The sequence below is a fragment of the Embiotoca jacksoni genome, unplaced genomic scaffold, assembly GCF_022577435.1.
Source record: "Embiotoca jacksoni isolate LCO1_2020_lvr unplaced genomic scaffold, fEmbJac1.0.p SCAF_29, whole genome shotgun sequence".
Lineage (NCBI taxonomy): Eukaryota > Metazoa > Chordata > Actinopteri > Embiotocidae > Embiotoca > Embiotoca jacksoni.
In genome coordinates this window covers 3,972,042-3,996,539 of record NW_027185380.1, presented here as the reverse complement: position 1 = coordinate 3,996,539, position 24,498 = coordinate 3,972,042, and the positions used below count along the sequence as shown (strand labels likewise).

At 42.2% G+C, this 24,498-nt stretch overlaps 1 protein-coding gene across 2 annotated transcripts in view; it reads left to right on the top strand.

The window, feature by feature from the left end:
• The window catches only part of lrfn2b (leucine rich repeat and fibronectin type III domain containing 2b), a 138,422-nt gene that overhangs the window by 37,804 nt on the left and 76,120 nt on the right, over nt 1-24,498 (top strand). For both annotated transcript variants that reach the window (XM_069161699.1, XM_069161700.1), the window contains exon 2: nt 1,415-1,477. The gene's annotated coding sequence lies outside the window, so the exon portion shown is untranslated. The remainder of the gene's footprint in view (nt 1-1,414; nt 1,478-24,498) is intronic.

Sequence of the window (24,498 nt, the reverse complement as noted above, 5' to 3'; positions counted from 1 at the left end):
TAACGTAATGCAGGAAATACAACGAGGGAAAAGGTGAGGCCGGTGGGAAGAGCAACGTTTTCCTCAGACGTAGGCTGTTATCTAAGTTATGAAGACAAATTCTACATGCATGCAAATTTACAATATTAGCCTGAGACACTTCATTTTATCATGTCTGAAATCAACATTTCCATGGCTTTAATTTAAAGGTCAAACACAGACACACTGTTCCCAAACAGGAGACCATTTTCAAAGTTTTCCAGTTTTTAATCTGGTTCCTTTCTGACTTTAGAGACTTTTCAGCAAACTTGTTTTATTGCATTAAAGTCCACTAAATGTACATCCTGCTGTGCGTAGACGTTTTAGCACTTTAGACATTTAGGTGACGTCCATCATTCAGTACTATAGAGTGCCATCTGATTGGCATGATGACTACAAGGAGTGCTGCCCCAGATGGTCTGACCCACACAGCGCAGTGAAGTCAACATCACCGAGTTATTCTGGGATCACATGTCGAGGCCGAGGGCTCTGAAACAGCCAAGAACTGTGGCCGCTTCTCCGAGGCTCTTCAGACTGCAGGCAAATCAGTTTTTTTTTTTTCTCAAATCAGACCTTTAGGACAGACTGTTCGCACTGTTATTTGCAAATGAACAGATTTGGTATGTCACCAACCTATCTGCATGGGTTGCTGTGGTAACGATGTACTCGTAGCTACATTGGTGGCGTGGCTTTCCAACATGGAAGCTGCCGGCACAGAAGTGGCAGCAGACAGATCATGTTGGCTTCTGCTCGTGGACTGTTGGTATCTTCGTCCTCCACAGCACCCAAACCTGCACTCTCTGCTAGCTCTGCTAGCGGCAGCATGGACCCTGCTCACTCTGTCTCTCTGAAAATCGACATTGTCACTGTATGATCTCCGATCTGAACCAGCAGAGGGTCCAGGCTGAGACGCATCTGTAGAAATCTGGTTGCAGTCATTTCAAACCACCTCCCCATGTGGTTCGGATCCGGATTGCAGAAATAGCATTTCATGTGTTCAGTTGCCGTTCAGACTTCAGTCAAATCAATCTGGATATGACGGAAATCAGATTTGGGCTTCCAGCCTCAAGATGCCTGGAACAACTTCCCCATCAGGTACTGAGGGCCCGAATTGCAGCGAGTGTTTCCAGAAATGAACTGATGCAGTTTGGCTCACAGATAATGTTGCTGACTGTGTTTACTGTGTGTTGTATTTAGGTCGTTTAAAAATAAAAACAGTTTTTGACCTTTCTTTTGAAAGCGTCCTCACTTTACCTTTAGCGCCTAAACACTTTGCACATACTGTTTGTATTGTAAACTAGAATGAGAAGAAGAAGAGAAGGCATGTCTTGTGCCCTTTATGTTTGGATGATGATGACTCAGGAGAGCTGATGTTCATGTTCTTGTGTTCTTTCAGAGGAATGGCCTTGAACTTCGTTGTGAAGCTGTGTCCCTGCAACCTCATCTCAGCAAGTATCTGGTGAGTGAAAAGTTACTTCAGCTAACGGTCGAAGTTCGCTGCATACTGAACTCTTGATTTTTGTTCAAACTTCCTACTTAAATTTGCTCATCTGTGAATTATAATCTCCCCCTGACTCTATAATGCTCCACCAAATGCTGGATTTGAGGGCTTAGGTTTGAAGGAGGTTAAGTTCTACTGGAAACTCTCCAAAACTTCGACTTAACGTTTTTTTCAGGTGATGTTTGGGTCCACAGCGTCTTATGACTCAAAGGGAACAGACAGCGTTAGATGTGTGCTCCGTAATCCACGCTGCACAGTGACGGGCCGTGTGTGTGGAGGCTTTAGCCGGACCGGACGAAGGAGAAGCTCTTAAAGGCCAAGAAGACCATGATCTACCGCACGTCCGCAGCCAGCGGATTGAGGTCACATCCGTTGGCAACCAAACTTAATTCCGTCCGCTGGTTTGGAGTCTTTGTGGTGATGGATGGATTTAGGCTTGAGTTTAGAAGCACAGAGTACAACCTCAGTTTCTATATCTGGTTGACAGTTATAGTATTAGCGTTATGACTGGAAACATGTGAAACAGTAACTTTGTCCGGGTTTGATTTCTCAACCATTTTTTCGTTTCTGGAATTTGGCAAACTTAGATTTGTCTTCATGGAAATGTTCCGTATCTCTCACATGAATACAGTGATGAAGAGAAGGAAGTGGTCATTTGTGTTTGTAGCAGTGATAATAAATGTGATCTTTTGTTTGACTGCCAGAATCCCATCAGGACTCTTTGCGCTGCTTTGTGTTGTGTTGGTGAGTCCAAGAGCTGCTGCTGGTCTGACAGCTTGCAGAGACGAGAGGAGGAACTGCTGAGAGTCGTACCGGTGTCCCAGCAGAACTCATCCTGTGGTACACACCTCCATTATTCATACACCTCCACGGGTATCACACGGGGTTTGTTGACTAAGCGACATGGGGTGTTGATTGTATTCATGAGGCAATAACATGGGATGCTTCTTAATCAATAGTGCAAGTAGTCCCAGGGAGTCCGAGTATACTTTCAGCCTCTGCAGTGCCACCATTCAGATCGAAGGACTGATTTGTGATCCGGCTGGTTGGATGGAAATTAACTTACCATCAACCTTTTGATTAATGAATGTGTAACTTTAATGTTTGATGTCACAGTTTACATTACCATCGAGTGAGTAGTTACTTCAGTGAGTCCCGTTTCTTTCCCAGCAGTGCAGGAGGAGACTGGAATTGATCAGGGATTGAAAACCATTCCTGCCCATACTATCTATTTTTACTTTCAGTACGTACTGCAGCTGCCCTTAAACACAATGTGCTGCTGCATGTAGTCTGAATGGGACAAACTACTTAATCCTAAAAAGGCCATTTCAACTTGAATCCTCTTGGTCGTATCCGTCGTGATCCGCAACATGTGAAGGAAAAAGGAAAAGGATACAATTTGGAACAAGTACGCTTCCTTTTAATCCTTCCTCCTCCTCCTTCTTCCTCCTCCTCCTTCTTCCTCCTCCTTCCTCCTACTCCTTCCTCCTCCTTCTTCCTCCTCCTCCTTCCTCCTCCTCCTTCTTCCTCCTTCCTCCTCCTCCTCCTTCCTTCTCCTTCTTCCTCCTTCTTCCTCCTTCCTCCTCCTCCTTCCTTCTCCTTCTTCCTCCTTCTTCCTCCTTCTCCTTCCTCTTTCTTCTTCCCCCTCCTCCTTCCTCCTCCTCCTTCTTCCTCCTTCTTCCTCCTTCTCCTTCCTCCTCCTTCTTCCTCCTCTTTCTTCTTCCTCCTCCTCCTTCCTCTTCCTCCTTCTTCCTCCTCCTTCTTCCTCCTCCTTCTTCTTCCTCCTTCTTGGGTCAGAACTGCCAGAGTAGCACACTGTGAAATAGGACCGGATGTATAGAACATTTGCTCACTGAAGAGAGATCTGTATTCCGTGATGAGACAGACTCAAAGTAAAAGTGCATTTCGTCACCTTAAAAATGTTTTTTTTCTGATTATTATGTTTATTAAGTTTCAGAAGAAAAAGGAGATGAGCTTCACTCTGACCAGGATTCTTTGCTCCGGTCAATATTTAATGTGGACTTTACAACATGCTAACTCTATTATCGCTGGTGTCTGTGGCTCTGCTGAAGGTGTTTGACTCAGAAACCCAGCGGCGTTGTGGGTACCCACCTTGCCCCGTGGCAGTGGAGGTGTCACACTGATAGAGGGCCTCATTAAAAGCACGTTCCCTGTAGACCAGTTTCCCATGGCGACGGAACAGACGCATGGCTACTGTGTCTTTAAGCTGAATTGATTTCTGGTGCAGCCGAGTCACGATCCCACAGCATGGTGAACGCTCCGTCAGGGTGGACATCAGCTACATTGTAAAGCTACTGCTGCTTTTTACTGCCGGCTCAATAAGAATGACCATAGTTTATCATGAAGAGCCAGAGAGGCTGCTATCAGGGTTATTGATATTTATACAACCAACAGTGACATCAACTGTTGGTTTGTGAGCCGCCGTTATCAAGCCTTGAGTTGCCATCACCATCTTTGCTAGTTCAGAGCGGTTTGGAGGAGGAAGTGACCATATTTGGACGAGCTGGGGGAGGAGCCAGCGGTGGATCTGACAGATCTGATTGTAAACCTGACGATACTACGTCCCGCCCACCGATAGCTGCAACCTGACTGCACCACAGGCCTGTCAATCAAACAGACACGCCCCCAAAAACAGGTCTTTTTGAATCTTCTTTTCTAATGAATGAGGGATTATTTTCAGATGCACCTCCAGAAAACTAATAAGAAGGAGTGACTTTAGCTAACAACACCGAGATAACTGATTTTATTCACTTTGGATTTGATGAGAGAAGTTGAATGGGAGTATATGGAGCTGGAGGCTTTTTGGAGCCGACCTCTAGAGGCACTCGCTGGTATTGAAACTTAAGATACTTTCGCATTGGCCATATTTTTTAGATCCAGAAGCTACGAACACTTTTATATACAGTCTGATCTATACTGAGGATTCAAATACTTTAATGGGTTGTAGGTTTTCTAGCAGAGTGACACAGACGAGAGACCAAAGGGACTCAGAAATGAGTGCGACAAATAGGAGTCAAGGAGTATCATTTTCATGGTGATCCCTTGTCATTAACAATTCACATTTTATACCATTCATGTTAATTGGTCGTTTAAGGTCTGTGAGCTCACTTTTACATGCAGTATTTCTCATCAACCTAATCGTGTATGTGGAAATTGGACAAAAGAATAATTATGTTTGGGAACAGAAGAGGTGAGCTGAGAAAATCTGTGCCACCGAGTCCAGATTAGTGGCTGAGAACAATAGGACGGATGTTTTTGTTCCTCCTAGTTGTCTGATGTCACTACAGGTTTCTGATTTAGAGCTCCATTTGACAGTTTCTTGTTCTGACAGCAATAAAATTGTTGCAGGACTTCATGTTCTTGTGGCAGAAAAATAATTATTTGTGACTGTATGTTCGGGCTCGATGTCATCATGCCAATCAGATGCCGTTCGTGTGCGGATAATGTGGTGCCGTTCTGGGTGTATACCTCCGAATAGGACAGGTGCACTGTTCACAGTCTGAACATGGAGGAAACTGTTCAAGGGCAGCTAATGCTGTTGTTGGCCGTCCGTATTCCTAAGAGGACCAGCGACGTGTTTGGTGTGAAAACACATCAGGGAACACAGTTCAGTTCGTGTCTGCAGCTGCACGCAGTGTCCGCTCTGACGACGCTACAGAGGGGTGTGAAGCTCCTTCGTGTTTCTGTGTGCTGTGCAATGATGCGCAGCCGTTTTCCCTGCGTTGCATACTGTACCTGCTGCTGGGCACACCTCTCGTATAAAGGAGGCTGTGGAGAGTAAACACGGTGTATAGGTCAGTGCCTTTCAGCTCCGTACGTGATCTGAACACTGCTGTGGACTTTAAGAACCTCCAACTGCTGCTCTTTGACGTCCAAAGACGTTTCTGATTACAGGAGCACTCTTCTCCACCAACAAACTTTTAATAATTTACACAGGAACAGGAGGAAGGTGGGGGTCAAGGGTCTGAATGCAGGTCTGAATGCAGTGTGGTCATGAGGACTAAATATGCATGGAGGCATGGAGGGTGGGGTGAATGACGATGGTGATTGACCTTAAAATCTCCAGAGTTGGAGTCCGTGTATGTAAACAGGAGGTTCGGAGACTGACAGTTGATACTCAGCATAGCTGTAGTGGCATTTCTTCAAGTCACATGACGTGGAGCAGAGCCGCCCAACTTTTTTTTTAACTCAATTTTAGCTTTAGACTGTTAATTTTCACCAAATATATGACATTTTCCATAAAATAATGTCCATCCATCCAGATTCATATTTGGAAAGAATTTGGACACTTTTGATGTAGAACAGCTGCCTGGATATAGTAACACAAAAAGAGTGTTTACCATTAAAACATGAGGAGTGAAGCATGTTTTCAAGAAGCTGTTCAGGCTACCAACAAATTCATCCACGTCTTTGTCATTTTGCCTGGGAAGTAAAAATGGATAAAAGGTTTGTTTCTGTTGTGTACCATGTCTCACATTTCCAAACACAAGCAGCTGCTCACAGCAGCTGTTCCTCGACATGTCTGTCTAAATGTGTGGGGAATCACCTGTAAACCTACAACCAACACAGCATGTGAGAACTGAGTTCAACATGTTTGTCTCCATTGTCGCAGTTGCAGTGTCTCTGTTAAATTCTCTAATTAGGAAGTCAGTGGAATCTCCGCAGGTGGTTGATGGGTTATTTCAGCATGTCAATAGCTGGTAACAGAAAACATTTTACATAATAAACTGTGAATGACTGTTCATTAGCTGCATTACAAGGTCTGGATAACATGTACGCATCACTGAAGGAGTTCAAGTTAATTTGTTATTGCTATCCTCAATGGAGATTTGTAATCACTGTGCTAAACACATGGATGCTAATTTGTTGGGATGAACAACCTTCAGCGATGTTCAAACCACACATGCTGCATTCGAATGGAACCCATAAGCTCGTGGTCACAACATGGGAAGTCGTGTGCACCATATGCTTGGCATTTAGGTGGTTAAGTCATAAAAACACCAACATGGACGGCATCTAGAAGCCACAGAGGCTAACAATTTATCAAGCTAACAGGGAGGTAACGTAATGCAGGAAATACGAAGACACAGAAGGAAAAGATGAGGCCGTTGGGAAGATCAACATTTTTCCTCAGACGTAGGCTGTTATCTAAGTTATGAAGACAAATTTTACATGACTAAACTTACAATATATTAGCTGAACATCCAACCAAACATGAACTTCCATGACCTCTGACCTTTCTGGAGATGTCAGCAAACACGTCACCACTCGTAAACTAGAGGCTTCTAGAACATTTAGAGTTGTAACGTGGTGAACACCACAAGAGAGAGATTCATACGGACTCTACTCGTGTACACCGTGAATTCGACCACATTTGAATGCAGCAATATTTTCCTTCTGTCTCACTGGAAAATCCTGAATTCATGAATATTCACATATTTTTAACATCTGGAAACACTTGAAAAGTCAATTTATTGTTCGTGACCTGGAAGCCTCATTATAATGCAGTAAGATGTTATTTCCTTCCAAACTCATTGTGCAGCTGATAAACTGGTGATAAACTGATCTTTAAGATGAACAAAGAGAAACGTTGTACCCGCAGCAGATGGATGTAAAAAAAAAACCTGTATTTACATTCTGCACAGCGAGTAAACACACAACGTGTAGAACATGAAACGCGTTATATTCCTGATGAAGCAACATTTTACTATTTTTATCATATAAAACGAGTGCTTTATCAACATCCATGAAGCAACCCCAGACTGCCCACTGAGGCTGAGGCCAAACACACCAAAGAAGCGTGGATGTTAGTCAGACTGAGAATTACAATTTTAAATCCCGAATATTGAGATTGCGTGTTGTGTATGACAAATCAACATGAAACACTGTGAGTAGACTGGAGGGAAGAGGGGGAAGCGAATGTGGTGACGCCAAGTGAGTCTGAGCTTCAGTATTTGCTTGAAGACAACAGACGTCCACATGTAGAATGAGTGCTTGGAGGAGGTCTGGATAAGAAATTCAAGTATGACAGTGTAATAGGAGCTTATCAGTGTGTGTGTGAGTGTGTGTGAGTGTGTGAGTGTGTGAGTCTGTGCGTGTGTGAGTGTGTGAGTCTGTGAGTGTGAGTGTGTGTGTGTGTGTGTGTGTGTGTGTGTGTGTGTGTGTGTGTGTGTGTGAGTGTGTGAGAGTGTGTGAGTCTGTGAGTCTGTGTGTGTGAGTGTGTGAGTCTGTGCGTGTGTGAGTGTGTGTGTGTGTGTGTGTGTGTGTGTGAGTGTGTGAGAGTGTGTGAGTCTGTGAGTCTGTGTGTGTGAGTGTGTGAGTCTGTGCGTGTGTGAGTGTGTGAGTCTGTGAGTGTGTGAGTGTGTGAGTCTGTGCGTGTGTGAGTGTGTGAGTCTGTGAGTGTGAGTGTGTGTGAGTCTGTGCGTGTGTGAGTGTGTGAGTGTGAGTGTGTGTGTGTGTGTGTGTGTGTGTGTGTGTGTGTGTGTGTGTGTGTGTGTGTGTGTGTGTGTGAGTGTGTGAGTGTGTGTGTGTGAGTGTGTGAGTCTGTGTGTGTGTGTGACTGTGTGAGTCTGTGAGTGTGTGAGTGTGTGACTGTGTGAGTCTGTGAGTGTGTGTGTGTGTGTGTGTGTGTGTGTGTGTGTGTGTGTGCGTGAGTGTGTGTGAAGGAGCGCCGGCTCTTCTTGAGTTTCACAGATTGTGATATCAGCAGCAGGAAGCAGATCCTGTGTGTGCTGGGTAATAGCGTTGGCTCTGCCCCAAGGGAAGGATTGCGTATTGCAGTAATGAATTGCAAGGGAGACAACCCTGTGGGGTCCGCTGCCTGATGTGAACACACATAATGGATAAATATTGTGTTTCCTTCAGGCATGTGGGCTGGCTAATTGGCAGATGGATGGCTAAATTCTAGCCCTTCACTGGAGACTGAGTAAACAGAACTGCACACGGCTCTATGCTAGTGTGTCCTAGTCTGGTTCCTCCTGGCCTCGCTTTGTCTTTAACTGTTTTGCCAATGTCACATGGGTTCATTGTATACATTTGTTTCTCCTACTGGGGACAGCGTGACCCTAAAAGTGTGAGACCCTGATGTAAAAGTTTTATCATTTAGTTTAAGGCTGCACGGCAAAAGATATCAGGGGACTGTGTTCATGTGCCAAAGAAATGCAGATCCATTTCACCTCCAGGCCTTTTTCTCCAAACAAACTTTCTCCAGAAGTTTCCCTCTGATAAATGAGTTAGTTGTGACGGGCGTCTAAGAACCACATCTATGAACAGTATCTTTCACAAATAACAGGCTTGAGGGATATCTATTTAATGCCTAATACCTTCACAACATTTATATATGGTAAATAATTATATTTATAAATAGAAAAAAACAAGTCATTGTGGCACATGTATTACAGTAATAACCTAAATTGCTGTCTAATACCAATTACTTAGCTCTGCCTTCCTGGGATTAAATGCCCCTGACCATTTTCTACTTATGTTACTTTTGTGAATAAAGTTAAATGCTCTTAACAGGACAAAGTGACCAGATCATCGTCATTTTGTCTGGTTCAACTGTACCATCAGCCGTCTGTCCACACTGCTGCTCAACATCTTTCTCAGCTGCCTGCCGTTTCCTCCAGTTGTCTGGTGGTGCTTGGTGCGCTGCAATATATAATAACTGTTTCTGACAGAATATTTAACATCATGCCTATCTTGACATACCAATACTGACATAATGCGACCAAAACCAGTTTGCCCATATTAAGAATTTTCTTCTCAAAATTTCTGGACTTGACGGAATCTAGCACACAAGTTAAGTACAGATATACCATTAATATTTAACCATTGACTGGATATAAAAGTGGAAGTAGCCGTTGGGTCTGAGAAATGGTTCCGATGCAGAAGTGTCTTAAGCTGCAATACCACCGAGTGCCACTAGAGGTCGGCTCCAAAAAGCCTCCGGCTCCATAGACTCCCATTCAACTTCTCTCATCAAATCCAAAGTGAATAAAATGTGTCCATCAATTATCTCCTTATTAGTTTTCTGGAGGTCCATCTGAAAACAATCCCTCATTTATTAGAAAAAACGATTCAAAAAGACCTGTTTTTGGGGGTCTGTTTTAATTAAAGAGGAGCTTGACATCACATCATTTTTGAGGTTAGTAACTTGCATGCACAACTTTATTTCATGTAGTGATCATGGTCCCTTTTTATGAGATAATTGTGGCAGAAGTTCTTTCCTCCTTTAGTTTGGTCCTTCTTACCATCATTTCAGTTATTCTACAATGGCGATAAAAAAAAAACACTTCAGTAAAAGCAGCAAAGTAGACTGTAAATTAAGACCTGTGTGGAGCAGTGGTGTCCTTACAGCACCATAAAACCACAACCCCCTCCACCTGACCCCACTCTGCCACCAGCCTCCAGTATTTCAGTCTAGTCTGCCTTTGTGATTCAATCACCGACCCTTTTGTTGAGCTGACAGTATTATTACTTTCGATCACCTCCTCCTATAAAACCGTCCTTCTTGCTTAGTCCACTGGGGTGATTGCAGTTCAGAGATATGTTTCGTGATCTCTTCAGGTAATATTTCCAGCTCACATCTTCTTTGACACTCTGTAGACCTGTGGGAGATGTGTCAGCATCCTGCAGCAGAGCATTCGAACAAGCTCAACCACAGCTGTGCTCATCTGCACCATGAGCATTTTTACAGTTATTATCACACTGAATGGAGACATGGTTACTTTGTGATTGGTTTTGTGTCATTCAGGCCCTATGGATGTTGATATTTTAGCTCTATGCATGTATATAACTGCCCCTCACAGCTGCCATGAAAAACGGCTTTTTATATTTTAAATCTTGTCCTACCTTCTTCTGGAGTAGAACACTTAACCGTGACAATGAGAACACTGAAGGAAGCAGCAATCAGGTCAGTGATGAGTATCACACCCCACAGTACGACTTCTGTTTGAAATCAGTGAGCATTTTATTAAAGCTCCTGCAGAACATTTGGAGACTGAAAAGATGGAAACATGGAAGTGTTTGGATGCAATGATCTAAAAGTTCAATCCTGTGAGGTCTAAAACTTTATGAGACGACACGTTATAATGTGTTACTTTATACTTCAAACTGAACTGAAATATAATTGAACCATCAGTTTCTTCATGTTTTTTCTTTCAGCTCAACATCTTTGCGTCCCTTCTCACTCCAGAGTGACATTGAACGAGCAGTTTAATGTGGATGAGGTTAATCTCACTAACTAGGTGGCCTGTTACCGGCCTGGATTAACTCAGGACTACTAATATAACTGCATTAAACATTTAGGTTGTGGTGGTCATCTGGTAGCTCAGCAGCATTTACCACCACATATACATTATATCTATACAATACATTACAATACAGCTCTCAGCACAACAATCAGAAAGCACTACGGAGAAATGTCATCGTTCCACCCTGGTCTGTCTGTCAATCATCGCTGTGTTTCTGTAGTAATGCCTCCTCAGGTCTGAGCCACACATTTATTGTTAAAGTCATGTGTGTCACTTCATGACTTGAATTAGAGGTATCACCCTTCACTGGCTTCACCCTGTTATATGTCGTTTCCCAGCCGAGCTGCGTTTCCTTCTCTTTGTGCTAGCTGCCATCAGATTCTGCTGAAACCGGCGCAGCGTGACTTTCTGGCAACTCGCAATTTCCCCCGCTGAGCGTCGCGTTGGCAGCAAAGACGGCGACAGACTAACCTGCACTTGACCCACGTATGCACTGTGTTTGATTGACATCGAGTGCAGCCCCATGATAACTGCTCTCCGTTTCCCTCACAGCCTTCAGACCAAAGCCAGATTTTAGAAAAGTGTTGACTTGAGAAAGCTACAGCCAATCAAAATGTGGGACATTGTTTCAATATGTGGGTGTGTTGACAAAGAACGTGTTTTTTCTTTTTTACTAACTATAGATGCCTTTTTATAGTTAATAGCCTCTGGCCAACACCACTCCGTGTTTCCTCTCAGTTTATATGAATGTGTCCATGTAGGCAGTTTTTTGGAAAAAGCTCTGCCAGGATTTTAAAGATTCAGCCCCCATTCTGCAACTATATTCTAAAAAGACAGAGTCAAGAGGAGGTGTGGAAGTCGAGTGTGATCTCAGACCACTTGACTCATAATATAAGGAGAGGTAACGGAAATTTGGTCCAAAAAACTGCCTCCCGAGGCTTTAATGACTCTCTAAAGGCAGACAATTGGTGCAGACTGTGCTGATGTATGCTGATGGTTTCTAGTTTGTACAAGATGTACAAGAAAAACAGATCCTTCTGATTTTCTGCTGCTGTCCAGCCTGCCGTGTGCGGTTGGACTCAGTGGTCCATTCAATTAAACAGCACCAATTCATCTTGAGGTATTTGATCTTCCGTCTCTGCAAAGATGCACATTTACTAGCTGACACATTCAAGTGGTTTCTGTGGTCATATCTGATTAATACGAATCGTTGGATTACCGATGCTCCACGCCAACAATGTGTTTTCTATGTCAGTGCCTGGTAATTTATTTGTCAGATAAAACTCTGGGGTTTTTAGCTGCTATGCTGACCACAGCTGCTGTTGTACTCAGCTTCCCAGAGACAAAGAGGTCGGGCTGTTTACAAGGCAGAGATATCCTCCCTGGAAACCGACAGTCCTCTGCACTGAACCTCTGCTTCAATCATCTGCTGCATGTGGTTTCACCTCAAGTCCTTATCTCCTTTTTCACTTAGCTCTATCTTCTCATCCTAATCATCTAAAAAATTAAACGTCAGGGCTGCAAATTTCAGATGTGAGTGTAATGAAGACAGATGGTTGATGACTTGGGAAATTAAGGCCTGTTCATAGTTCAGACGGAGCTGACTTAAATCGTTACCCCTCTATTTGCTGCTGTTCTTACCGTCTGCATTGGAGCACCTCAGGAGCAAAGAATGCTGGGAGATGATCTAAATTAGTCAGCTGTGAGCACATTTGCAATACTGTATGTTTATTTTTATGTTCCTCCGACTGCGACAGCCATGTTTGGCATCAATATTCACTTGGTCCCAAAGGTTTGATCACAGTGACCTCACATCCTCCCATTTTTAGGAAAGTGATTTCTTTTTTTTTTTTTTTATACATTTTTTTTTATAAATACTTTCACTTGAACCCAACAATGAACAGATTACATTTTTGGAAGTCAAAGGTCAAGATCACTGTTTGCCCTCAAATCTGATTCATCCTTCTGTCTGTCTGTAATGTCAGGAATGCGGTATGTCAGGAATGTGGAGTGTGATATGCATTTTTTTCTATGCTGTATATTGCAGATTGAGAAGACTCAAAATAAGATTCAATTTGGATTAGAAATAAAAGTGAGATAACATTTTAAAAAACTATTAATATGACAAAGACTGATTAATTTGCTTTTGCCATCTGACTCCGATAGCTCGGTGAAATAACCCAGTTTGATGAATTGTTTTTTTTCAGTCTGTCTGTCAGTATCACAGACGTGTGCTGATTGGACAGAGCTGGGTGAGTAGTAGAAACTGGACATGTACATTATTATCCATATTTTACAATAAGAAGAAATGATGCAGTCCTTTAAACAAAGCAGAGCTCCACAACTTTGTATACATACTGATGTTGTAATGACATGAATGAGCTGCAGTGTGTTTTAAAAGCAGTCAGAGCTTTTCGACCATTTACTTAATATTTTAAGAGATTACCAATGTGAATGGGAACTGACAGAAATAGGTAAATGATGTGTTTTTGGTGAAGGTTAGTGAGTCTGGAGCTCAGTGACAGTCCCTCTCAGTCCCCAAAGGCAGATAAATAATGACTGATGGTCTTGGATTCTTTCACCCTTAATAATCTCACATAACATGTTATACGCGGAGTTTCATTAGGTTTATTCCAGTGAAGATTACGACTGTTGCTGTAAAACAAACCCAGCGCAGGAATAAAAACGCTTTAGTCTTTGGTCCGATCCAGTTCTGCACAAGCTGACTCACTCTGTCAATGGTTTGCCAGCTGTCTATTACCCGCCCACTGACAGCATAGCAGCAGTTAGCTGGACCAGAACCTGGACGGAGCCCACTGGTGTGAATACCAGTCTGCTGCTGAAAAGAGGGGCAACCATCTGCAACTGCATATGGAGGCAGGCCAAAGTCTGTACAGCAAGTTTAACCTTTATTACCTCATGCTGTCGGTGTGTTGATACTACAGCAATCAAATCTCATATTAGTCACAGTTAAGAAGAGCAACACCATTATTGCTTACAACCATCCCTCCTGAACAATACATTGCACACAGTATATCAGATGAAATGATAATAAAATACAAAACTCAAAGTTTGCTAAAAAAAAAAAATGCAGTTGTGAAAACCCCCCCCAAAAAAATCATAGATGATAATACTTTTTCTTTATTTATTTTTTAAACTTGTACTGTATATTTAATGGTGACTTGAAAGAGTCTGCAGACTGGAGTTTGTCTTTTATCCCAGAACTGCAAATCAAATCCAGTTCATTAACATTTTACCAAACATGTCAGTGAAAGGCAGAATGAGAGTGTTTCTCTGAGATCTCAGTGTTGAAGTTATGCTAAATAACACTCATCACATAAAAGAATATACAGCACAACAGTCCCTGATCCCGCATACCTTAGATGGAAGTAGAACATTTAAAAATAGTGCAAGTTCAAAATACTAAAACAATAGTAACCACAGTAGTTTCTCGTCATAAGAGTAAAATGTAATACATACTTTGTACAGTGTGCAAATGTGCAATTTATGGGCAATTGAAGCTGCAGCTATCAGAGTGAGATCGTTAAATTGTTCAGCAGCCTGATTGCTTGAGGGACAAAGATGTTTAACAGTCTGGTGGTCTTTGCTCTGAGACTTGGATACCTCGTGCCTGATGGCAGAGGAACCAAGCATGTGTTGAGTGGGTGTGAGCGCTGCCTGACAATATTCAGCGTCTTCTTCAGACATGGGCTCTGGTACAGGACCCGGACAGAAGGTAGGGAGACTCCAATGCACACCACTTCAGTAACTGTTATCATGATACGCACCTTGCCTTAATGAAGGGTTTTAGTTACCTGACTTAAATTATACTTAGGCTGCTTTCGCACACACCTGTTTTGGTTCAGACCTTCAACCAAACTACAGCAGCAAGAGTGGATGTGCCTCAGACAACGGTCCAGGCCAACATCTGGTCCGACCAACACAGCTTGTCTTGGTCCAGATCTAACTGATTCATGTTTCCATGCTTATGTCGTGTGAAAACACGTTTTGAATGGTTCAGACTTTGGATTCAGTTTCAGGAAGCTGAGACAGACTAATGTCACACGTTAAACACTAGTAGAAGAAAAATAACCAGTAGAAATGTAGAAATGTTCCACCTTAGCACGTGGAGAGAAGAGACCATAAGTATGTTGTTGTAATTTGCTCCAACGAAAAGTAAAGTTGAAAGAACGGAAGAAATACATTTTTTTTTTCTCTATTCAAATAGAAAATGGCCCCGGCTGAATCAACAACACGGACGTGTGCCTGTAAACAAATTAATGTTAAATATAGGGAGTCAGCCCACGTCTGCTACAGACAGCCTGGTGTGTAATTTACCAAAACATGAGCCTTGGTATCAACTCTCAGCTGTGGAAATGTTGATAGTTAATTTGATACAACCAGCACTTTTTGCTCATATTTCTATCAGTTTTCCACTTCAATTTCAAACTAAAGTGTCACCTGATCATAACAACCCAATTATAACACATGATCTTCACTGTGTCCTCAAGACTGATATCTATTTTTATGGTTGGTAGAGAGGACAACAAAAAATGGAGGAAAGAATATGCATAAATACATAACGGCTTTTTGTCATGTTGGTGCATGATATCACCGTATTAAGGGACGTATGAAGTGTCCCACCTGTCCTGTGACACATTTTGCAGCAGAGATGTCTTGATTGGAAGTCGTCTTGGACACACGTAGTGAATACAAAATGGATTCGAGCTTTGGATGATGTGATTTGTTTATGTCTTAATGTCACTCATTACTCTGTAAAGCTCTTTATGTCGGATTTGTTTTGTTAAACGCTCTTCATACGAGTTTCACTTGATGAGCCTTTTGTTGTCCGAGGGTTGTGCACCCCGTCGTTGTCATGGTAACGCTGGAATAAATTACAGCTTCATCTTCAGTCCCACTTGGAAGAGGAAGAGCTTTTCCAGCTTGTGAGACACAACGCCTTCAACCATAGAGAGGCAAATACAACGTACCGTTGCTGTGTGATCGTATAACTTTGGAAGGTTCTGGAAGAGATTAGAAAGCAGTAGAACAGTTATTCTCCATTCAGCACACACGATAGAAAGTCAGGAGAAAATGATTTAATCCTAAAACAAAATTTTACTTTTTTGTGGTTGTTTCTACCCTTATTTTATCTTCATCATGTAAGTTACCATGATGTTGTTGACTTAGTTTGACTTAGCGGTGCTCCAGAACATATTCAGACCTTTTACTTTTTTGCACACTTTATAGTCTCGCTCAGAATTGACTTTATTTTATGTCCTTTTTACTCGGTGTTAAAATTTTGTCCAAATTGTAAGTGAACATTATCCTGCTGCGAACCAGACCCAGTTTCACTGTGTGAATATGGTCTGTCGCCCTCAATAGAGAACCGTCTGCAGTTGGTTCATCATACTGGGCGTCGACCTCAGGTTCATCTGAACCAATCGGCGTGCACCGAAACTGTCCGACACTCTGCCACTGCTGCAGCGACCTACTGTGTCCACCAAAGCGTTTTCTTTCCTGAGTACAGCATAGTGTTTTAATTGTTTTAATGAACGCCAGCAGCTTGACGAGGTGCCGAGCATGTTTTATGTGCTGAACGCTGTACATTAAGCATTTTATCTTTGGTCACAAAGAGCTAAAAAATGTTATCGCTGTGCTCGTCACTGTCACCAGCCGTCCAATCATGGTGGAGGAGGGGTGGGACAAACGTGGTTAACCACCAACACTGGTTTCTGATTGGTTCGCCCTTCAGAGTGACTGCAAACGCCAATACCAGCCAAGTTGCTGTGTTCAGAGAAGAAGCAGCCAGGCTGAACTGAACATCTGAAAATGTTTATTTAACTCACACCAGTCATGAATGACTAGAAACGCAATGAACTGATACTTTTGTTACATTTCTATAAATTTGTAAAAATGTTGAAAGTAAAAGAGATGAAAGGCAATAAACAGTCAAATGAAAACAGTGGCTGAGACCTCGCAGACACAGAAGCTCAAAATGTACATGTACTTCCCATCTTCTTAACCCCCCTGACTGTTGGGCTCGCTGATGATAATGATCTAGAAGCACTTCTCACATTTGTACCAGAATTAAATTGTCTCTTTTTCATTGGAGCATGGTCTCATTGTACATTTCTCATTGCTTTATCTATAAAAACATTCTTGATCTGTTCTCAAATCCCATAAGCTGTTTTGTATGCAGCAGAGCGTGCCCACATTTCCTGCCAAGGCCTCTGCGGTTGTTTTCCATATTTTAAAACCTGTCCTGATGCGGCTCGTTCTCTCAGGAGCAGAAGGACATGAAATGGGTCCTCCTAATGTTGTTGAAAGTCAGCTGGGACAGCGAGGTGGGAAAGTGAGGAGGGAGATGTTTTTTTTTATCTTTGATTTCAAGCCACGGAGGTCGTGATGGGACCTCGTGATCCCTGCCAGCTCCATCTCTGCTGCCTTCACTGACCTCCGTGTGGAAGAGGAAACACAACAGAATATTAGGACTGTAATAACAGCTCGGCTCATCGAACAACCACACGCTGCTAGCTTCACTGGTATTCGGAGCAGTCTGGACCTTTTTCACTTTTATCTGGCGGAACGAGTCCCATTCCAACAAATGAGCTTTGTTGCTCTACATCTGTGAATTGGAATAGAAACAGAGCCTGTTGAGATCTCTAAAAATAACTTCTCTATCTTGCAGCTCCTGAGCCTGTAAGAGTCACTAATACAAAACTAGTATGTGCACATTAGAGTGAAATGGTGAAGGGATGCAGAGAGGGAGACGGTGGACAGACCTGTCCTCACCCTGATGACAGGATGCTGACATGTCTTTCAGTGAGGGACTCTAATGTCCCAGAGATAAACCGGCCGTCTACCAGCCCACATTATGCAGCAGTGCGGCTGTCAGGACTTCCACTGTGTGCTCAGGGGTTATATAAAAGTTAAGCCCCCCGACTCAGAAGCCACAATGCCCCCCCCCCGGTCCAGGATTACATCCCAGGATTCATTGCTTCTGTGTTCTCAGTGACATTGTTCACCAGCAAAGGAAACTAATGAGTGATATCAGCTTCTGTTGGGAAGAAATCCTCGGAGCAGCCAGTGGGCGCAGCAGGAGACACGGCTGAGACCTCTGAGGGTGCAGTACTCATTCTACTGCTACACTTACTATTACTGTAGTACTTCTACTGCTACACTTACTATTACTGTAGTACGTCTACTGCTACACTTAATATTACTGTAGTACTTCTACTGCTACACTTACTGTACTATTACTGTAGTACTTCTACCGCTACATTTACTATTACTGTAGTACGTCTACTGCTACACTTACTATTACTGTAGTACATCTACTGCTATACTTACTATTACTGTAGTACTTCTACTGCTACACTTACTATTACTGTAGTACTACTACTGCTACACTTACTATTACTGTAGTATGTCTACTGCTACACATGTACTATTATATTTTAAGACTTATAATGATACAACTTGTATTACTGTACTACAGCTAACACCACTAGAACCAAACTGTACTACATGAACTATTCTTTACCTGCTGCTGTATTACTAAAACTTATTCTACTACTACTACTACTTCACCTTCTACTGACAATAATGCAAAGAGCATGCAGTACTTTCACTATAACAAGCCTGTTTTTAACCCTTTTATCCATGAGGGCTGTCACTTTTTAATTTTTTTATTTGAACATTCGTTTGAACGTGATTAACATTCGAATTCAAACATTCAAACCATTTAAATTCAACATTTACAGTCTAATACGCAGCAGACTATTTGAAGTATTTTGCCTCATCATCCAGCAGAGGGCGCTCTAACAGATCACCACCAGATTGACCTATTCCAGCCCCGATATGATCATTAATTGTTGTTAGTTGAAGCGAGCGAAGCCATGCAGAGCGGGCAATCACGACACTGAAACCTCTACGAAGCAGCGTGTGGAGCTATTCTAGGTTTTACATCGTAGAAGTAACTAACAAAGATATTGCTGTGACGTCTCCAGCCAAAGTGAGGGAGCGGAGACACCTCGGGCCAGCAGAGCAAAGTTAACTGCACAGACACTTTTACTGTCACTGTGACTGAAAAGTGCACCAACAATACTGATGAAAGCACTGTCATGTGCTACTAATTGTATTACTATTACCATACAATACCACTGTATTAGAGTGAAGGTGGTGGGCTCTTAGCGACAGGAAGACTTATATTATTCTATTACTACTCCCACTTCTCCAGCTTCACCTCCTCCCTTCGGTTTATCTACTGTTTCTACTCTTACATTTAGCATCACAATCACAAATACTGAAAGCACAATACTTTCACTAAACATCACTACGACTGTTACTGCTACTGTTACACTGGTACAAATGCCACTATTATTACTACGACTACATCACAACTAGTGCCAATACCGTTGCTCCAATCTCACTGACTAACTGCTACCAGAGGGACACACAAGGATACATGAGAAAAAGGAGGACCACATCCGCATCGTCTCAGTTTCAGCTCCGTGCCGCCTCACTAATGATACTTCAGAATGAATAACATCAGCAATAATCCACGAGGGGTTTAGTAGCTGAATGTGGACGTTTCTGTTCTGCTGCATAAATTCCTGCAAGGGAAACACGTCTCGTTCAGACGTGCAGATTCAGTGCAGGTACAGCGTGCACACACTCATGCCACACATTTCCACGTACCACAATCATCCCCATTGCATGTGCATGTACATATCTTTTATTGGTCCCATATTTTACACTTCACCAGCTTTGATATCCCTGTCAAGACATTTTTGTATTTTTAAATTCAAAAAACGTGTCGATAATCAATAGATCTCCAGTCTGAAGCCTCTCTGGACCTCATCCAACAACAGGCTGTTTGATGTCTCTGTCTTTATGACTCATTGATAGCAGTGGCTCTCTCTTCTGATTGACTGATTTTTCTGAGGCCAACCACAAAGTTGTCTTTGGCTGTTAGCTTGGTGACACAAGTACCGCCTGGTGTTTTATATCCTCAGAAAAAGTTCCTCTGTGTACTGAGTGTTATATTTCACACAGTTGATACAGCACTTAGACACAAATATCTGAATTTATGTGATATGGGACCTTTAAAGACCATCTGAGCACAGATTACAATATCAAGTGATATAGTGTGAGTAAAGTGTTGGAGTTCGGCCCTGACAGGATGGAGTGCATACTTATGTCAATTAGATGTATTGGAAAGATTCCTACTTTCATTGCTGCTATTTCTTTTACTACTACTCTGCTACAACAATATACATTATACATTTTGCATTATATTCAGGAGCGTAAGGACCAATTAAATCTCTTCTACAGTCTGCTTTGGGCCTGTTTCTACCTGGTTTAACATTCTTCTACTAAATGCTTAATAACTCATCTTGTAAACATCACAGAGCCATAAAGGCTTCATGAAGAACACACGTACAATTACATTGATTCAATTTAAGCAGAACCTTTTCAATAAATGTATCTCCATGAACATGTAGGACACTGAATGCACAATGTTCTTTTTAAAAATGTGTTTGCACTTAATCATATATGTTTTACAGGAAACATGTAACATATTAATTAAATAACTCTTAATTGTTTCATTCCTGCTTACCACATTATAGGTTGATATATAATATTATTAGGGTTTGGATGTACACATGGTTTACTCCGTTGTGATAGAAGGGGGTGGGAGGAGGGTGTGTGTGTGTGTGTGTGTGGGGGGGGGATACTCTCTTAAAATATAATCGCAGTTGTATACAATTTCACATATTTGTAGCTTATATTTTAGCAGTGCTTTTGAGCACTACGTTTGTGCACAAACCTTAGTTATGGTTAACAAGCAGCTTATTTTGTGTCCATACACCAGGGGGCGCTAGAGAACATTCATTAATAATACATAACACGTTAATTTTTTACATATATCATTTTACATATAGAACTGTTGGGCATCCCAGTAGACTAATAGTTGACCCAGAACATCCATATATATATATATATATATATATATATTGGGATGCTAACCAAGCTAACAGCCAAATATATATATATATATATATATATATATATATATATACATATACATACATATTTTGGCTGTTAGCTTGCCAGCCAAATATATATATATATATATATATATATACATATTTGGCTGTTAGCTTGGTGACACAAGTACCGCCTGGTGTTTTATATCCTCAGAAATACACACACATATATATATATATATAACCATAATATGTTATGGTTGGTTGAGATAAACTTTGTATAATCATGATTATATTTTATTTTGAAAGACACATGGTGATCCGGAGATAAGAAAAACAAAACTTTACGAGTTCTTAATGGGCAGTCAGCTGCACGAGGGACGGAGGTGGAGCGGAGCAGTTTCTCTGACCATCTTGTTAACTGTGTCGTGGATTAGTTGAATTTATGTGGATTATTTGATCAACATTGAGGACGTAGACAACAGAGGTCATCCAGACTCGGTGACATCTGGCCAGTGTGTCTGTGAACACTCATCCAGGTCACGGCCAAGCTGAGTGTTATCTAACCTCCAGGTCAGTTACCTTTGGATAACATGTAGGTCTGCTGATGGTGCGAACAGGTGGAGAGGATGATAGTTGTTGCAGGGTAAAGGGGAGACCACTACCCTCACACACACACACACACACACACACACACACACACACACACACACACACACACACACACATACACACTGTGGCAGCCCTCTGCTTGTTAGCCCACAGCTCTGACCTTCAGGCTTTCTTCAAGATGTGCAGGATAAAGATCTCTTCACTGTCAATGAGATCTCTTCCCCACTTCCTGTTGTTGTTTTCACTTTGCATTTTCATTCTGAATGTTTTATTCATTTCCTGGCATGTTGATTAAGTTAATGAAAGGGGGAGGTGGGAATTGAACTCATCATGTTTTATGGATCAAAGGCACAATGAGGTCTGTGCTTCTCCGCCGTGGGTTTTTCTTCCAATTAGACAAGTGGCTGACACCGGCGGGTGGAGGCCACGAGTGGAGGCAGCGGGTGGAGGAGGCCGCGGGCGGGTGAGGGTCGCGGGTGGTGGAGGCCGCGGGCGGGTGGAGGCCGCGGGTGAGGGTCGCGGGTGGTGGAGGCCGTGGGCGGATGGAGGCCGCGGGTGAGGGTCGCGGGTGGTGGAGGCCGGGCCCCTGCAGCCGATGGAGGTCATTCAGAGGCAGGAGAGAGATTCCTGTGTGTGGGTGTCTGACACGTTCCTCTGCTCTGTGGGTTTGTGTGTGATGTACACATCCAGCCTACATATGTTTCACTATCTGTACCATCACTTCTCTCATGGTTCAATCAGAGCATTCTTACACTTTATACCCTGAAGACGCTGGATTACATCAAAGTTGCTGTGTTGTTTTTAGAGTACGAGCTTCAAACAAATTAATGAGCTGATATTGTCGGCTAATTAACAGCGGCTGATCTGCTTTTTGTCTGCGCACAGAAATAGACTCTCTGCAGCTCTTTTTCATGCAACCTTAAATTAGCCTGGAGCTGATTGCCGGGGGAGAGGAGTCCAAACAGCTGTGTGTGACTGCGGTTGTAAACTGTTTATTCCATTCGCTGCGTTTCATTCGAACACGGCTCATTTCACTTAATTGGCGAGCTGCAGCGCTCGTGAAGCACCTCGTCATGGAGAAGGTCAAACGCTAATGTGAGCTGTGAGTGAACAGTGAACTCGGTGATCTCCTCCAAACTGCTCATTGTAAGACAGGCTTGCTTGTGACTTGCATACATTTCCACATTAAAGCAGCTCCAGTATGTGTGTGGGTGAAGTGGACGCGTCCACAGCTTCCCGTCCTCGTATCGTTATTCTGAGTCACTGCTGCTGCATTCATTGTGTCTTCTACAGGTGTTCACAATGTCAATGAATACATGTTTGAGTTCGTTAAATATAATTCATATTCATATTTTATCTTTATTTATATATATACTGTTATGTTTAGTCTGATTCTGACACATATTAACAGATTAACAAATACAGTTATTCTATCAATTGCACACGTAAAGTCTCTTCTTCCATACATATTTTACATTTATACCAACCTGTGAATGAACCTTCGGTTTGGCAGAACATCTCAGAGTCGTGTTGAGTTTTCATTCTATTTCAAAGCTGTGAATCTGAACTCGATTGACTCTGATGTGTGAGATACAAACTGAAACTGACCCTGGACTGAATCACAGACTATTTATTTTTACTTTTAGTACATACTGGAGCTTCTTAAAAAGTATGTACTGTTGCATGCAGTATATAATATATTTATATATACAGTATATATATATACCCTTTTGGTCATATCCGTCGTGATCCGTAGCTTTGAAGTAAAAAGAAAAAGGATGTGAATTTGAACTTCTTTTTCTTCTTCTTTTTCTCCTTCTTCTTTATACTACATTTGTATATTTGGATATGCTAAATCGTTCTCTGTCATAATACATAGGATGGCATAGTGTGGATATTCGTACGCAGGGGGAATTTCAAGAACTGAGTCTGAATTGTGAGAATTGAATGTGGAAGTATAAAGACATGATCACTTTCAGATTCTCTTTCAAACTAATCAATTCAATTTCATATTATACTTCTCAGATTCAGGTCCTAAAGACATTAAAGTTAAATACAACATTGTACAAATATAATTTTTAATTGAACTGAAGTAGATACTCTGATTTCAATCAGCAGGATGATGATGTGATCCACCTCCACTGTCCCAGGAAATGTTAGTGCTCATGAAGGTGTTTAGTTTTGGCTCTGATGTCACTGTAACCGATAAATGAAGACTTTGGAAGCGGCAGTGAATCTGACATTGTTCCGTTGCAGAGATAACCAATGTTTGCATGCAGTCACAGAAAACAGGATCACACCACACCACTGGGTGTGTATCCTATTTGTGAGTAACTGTTGGTATTATACGGTCATTGCCGGGCTGTGAGTGCACCGTCAGCTGAAAGAAGCCCGCTGAGACCGGTTCCATCTCTGCAGCTCCCAACTGGGTCACAGCTGGAGGTGAAATGGCACATTTTAATAAAGAAATTTCTAAAATAGCAAAGCATACAGTTATTCACAGAACCAAGATATTTTTACTGTGCTCCACAGTTTGTACACAAGCGCCTGTGCCAGCAGGTTTTCTCATTTAACACGAGATCGTTGCGTACCGCGGTAGGCGACCACATTGTTTTCTGTCACACTGAAGGCAAACCTTTCTTATACTTTCCGTAACTTTTTCCATTTGTTTGTACTGAAGCAGATAAAAGGGGCCATTAGAGGAGTGTGTGATGAGGAAGTTTGCTGATGGTAGCATGTGACTCGTGTGTGATGTTAAAAGGACATGTGGTGCCGACGCTGCTGTCGACAGAAAACCCTCCAGCTGTGTTTCCATCGACGGTGGCTCCGGGGAAGAAATCCCTTCATTTTATGATCAAACCTTCACATTAAATGTGTGCAGGAAGTATTAAGTCTTACTGATAGTATAGTAACAGTGATGAATACAAATTCAATAATAAATGAATTAGCTAGTTGACAGACAGACAGACAGACAGACAGCAGTCACAACAGGATTATCTTCATTTCTTTAGTTAAAAGCCACATTAGTTTGACAGGAAGCACTGACGTGGCATTTCAATAGCTGGACGTTTCATTCTTCGGTCATGTGACCCCTGTCTCA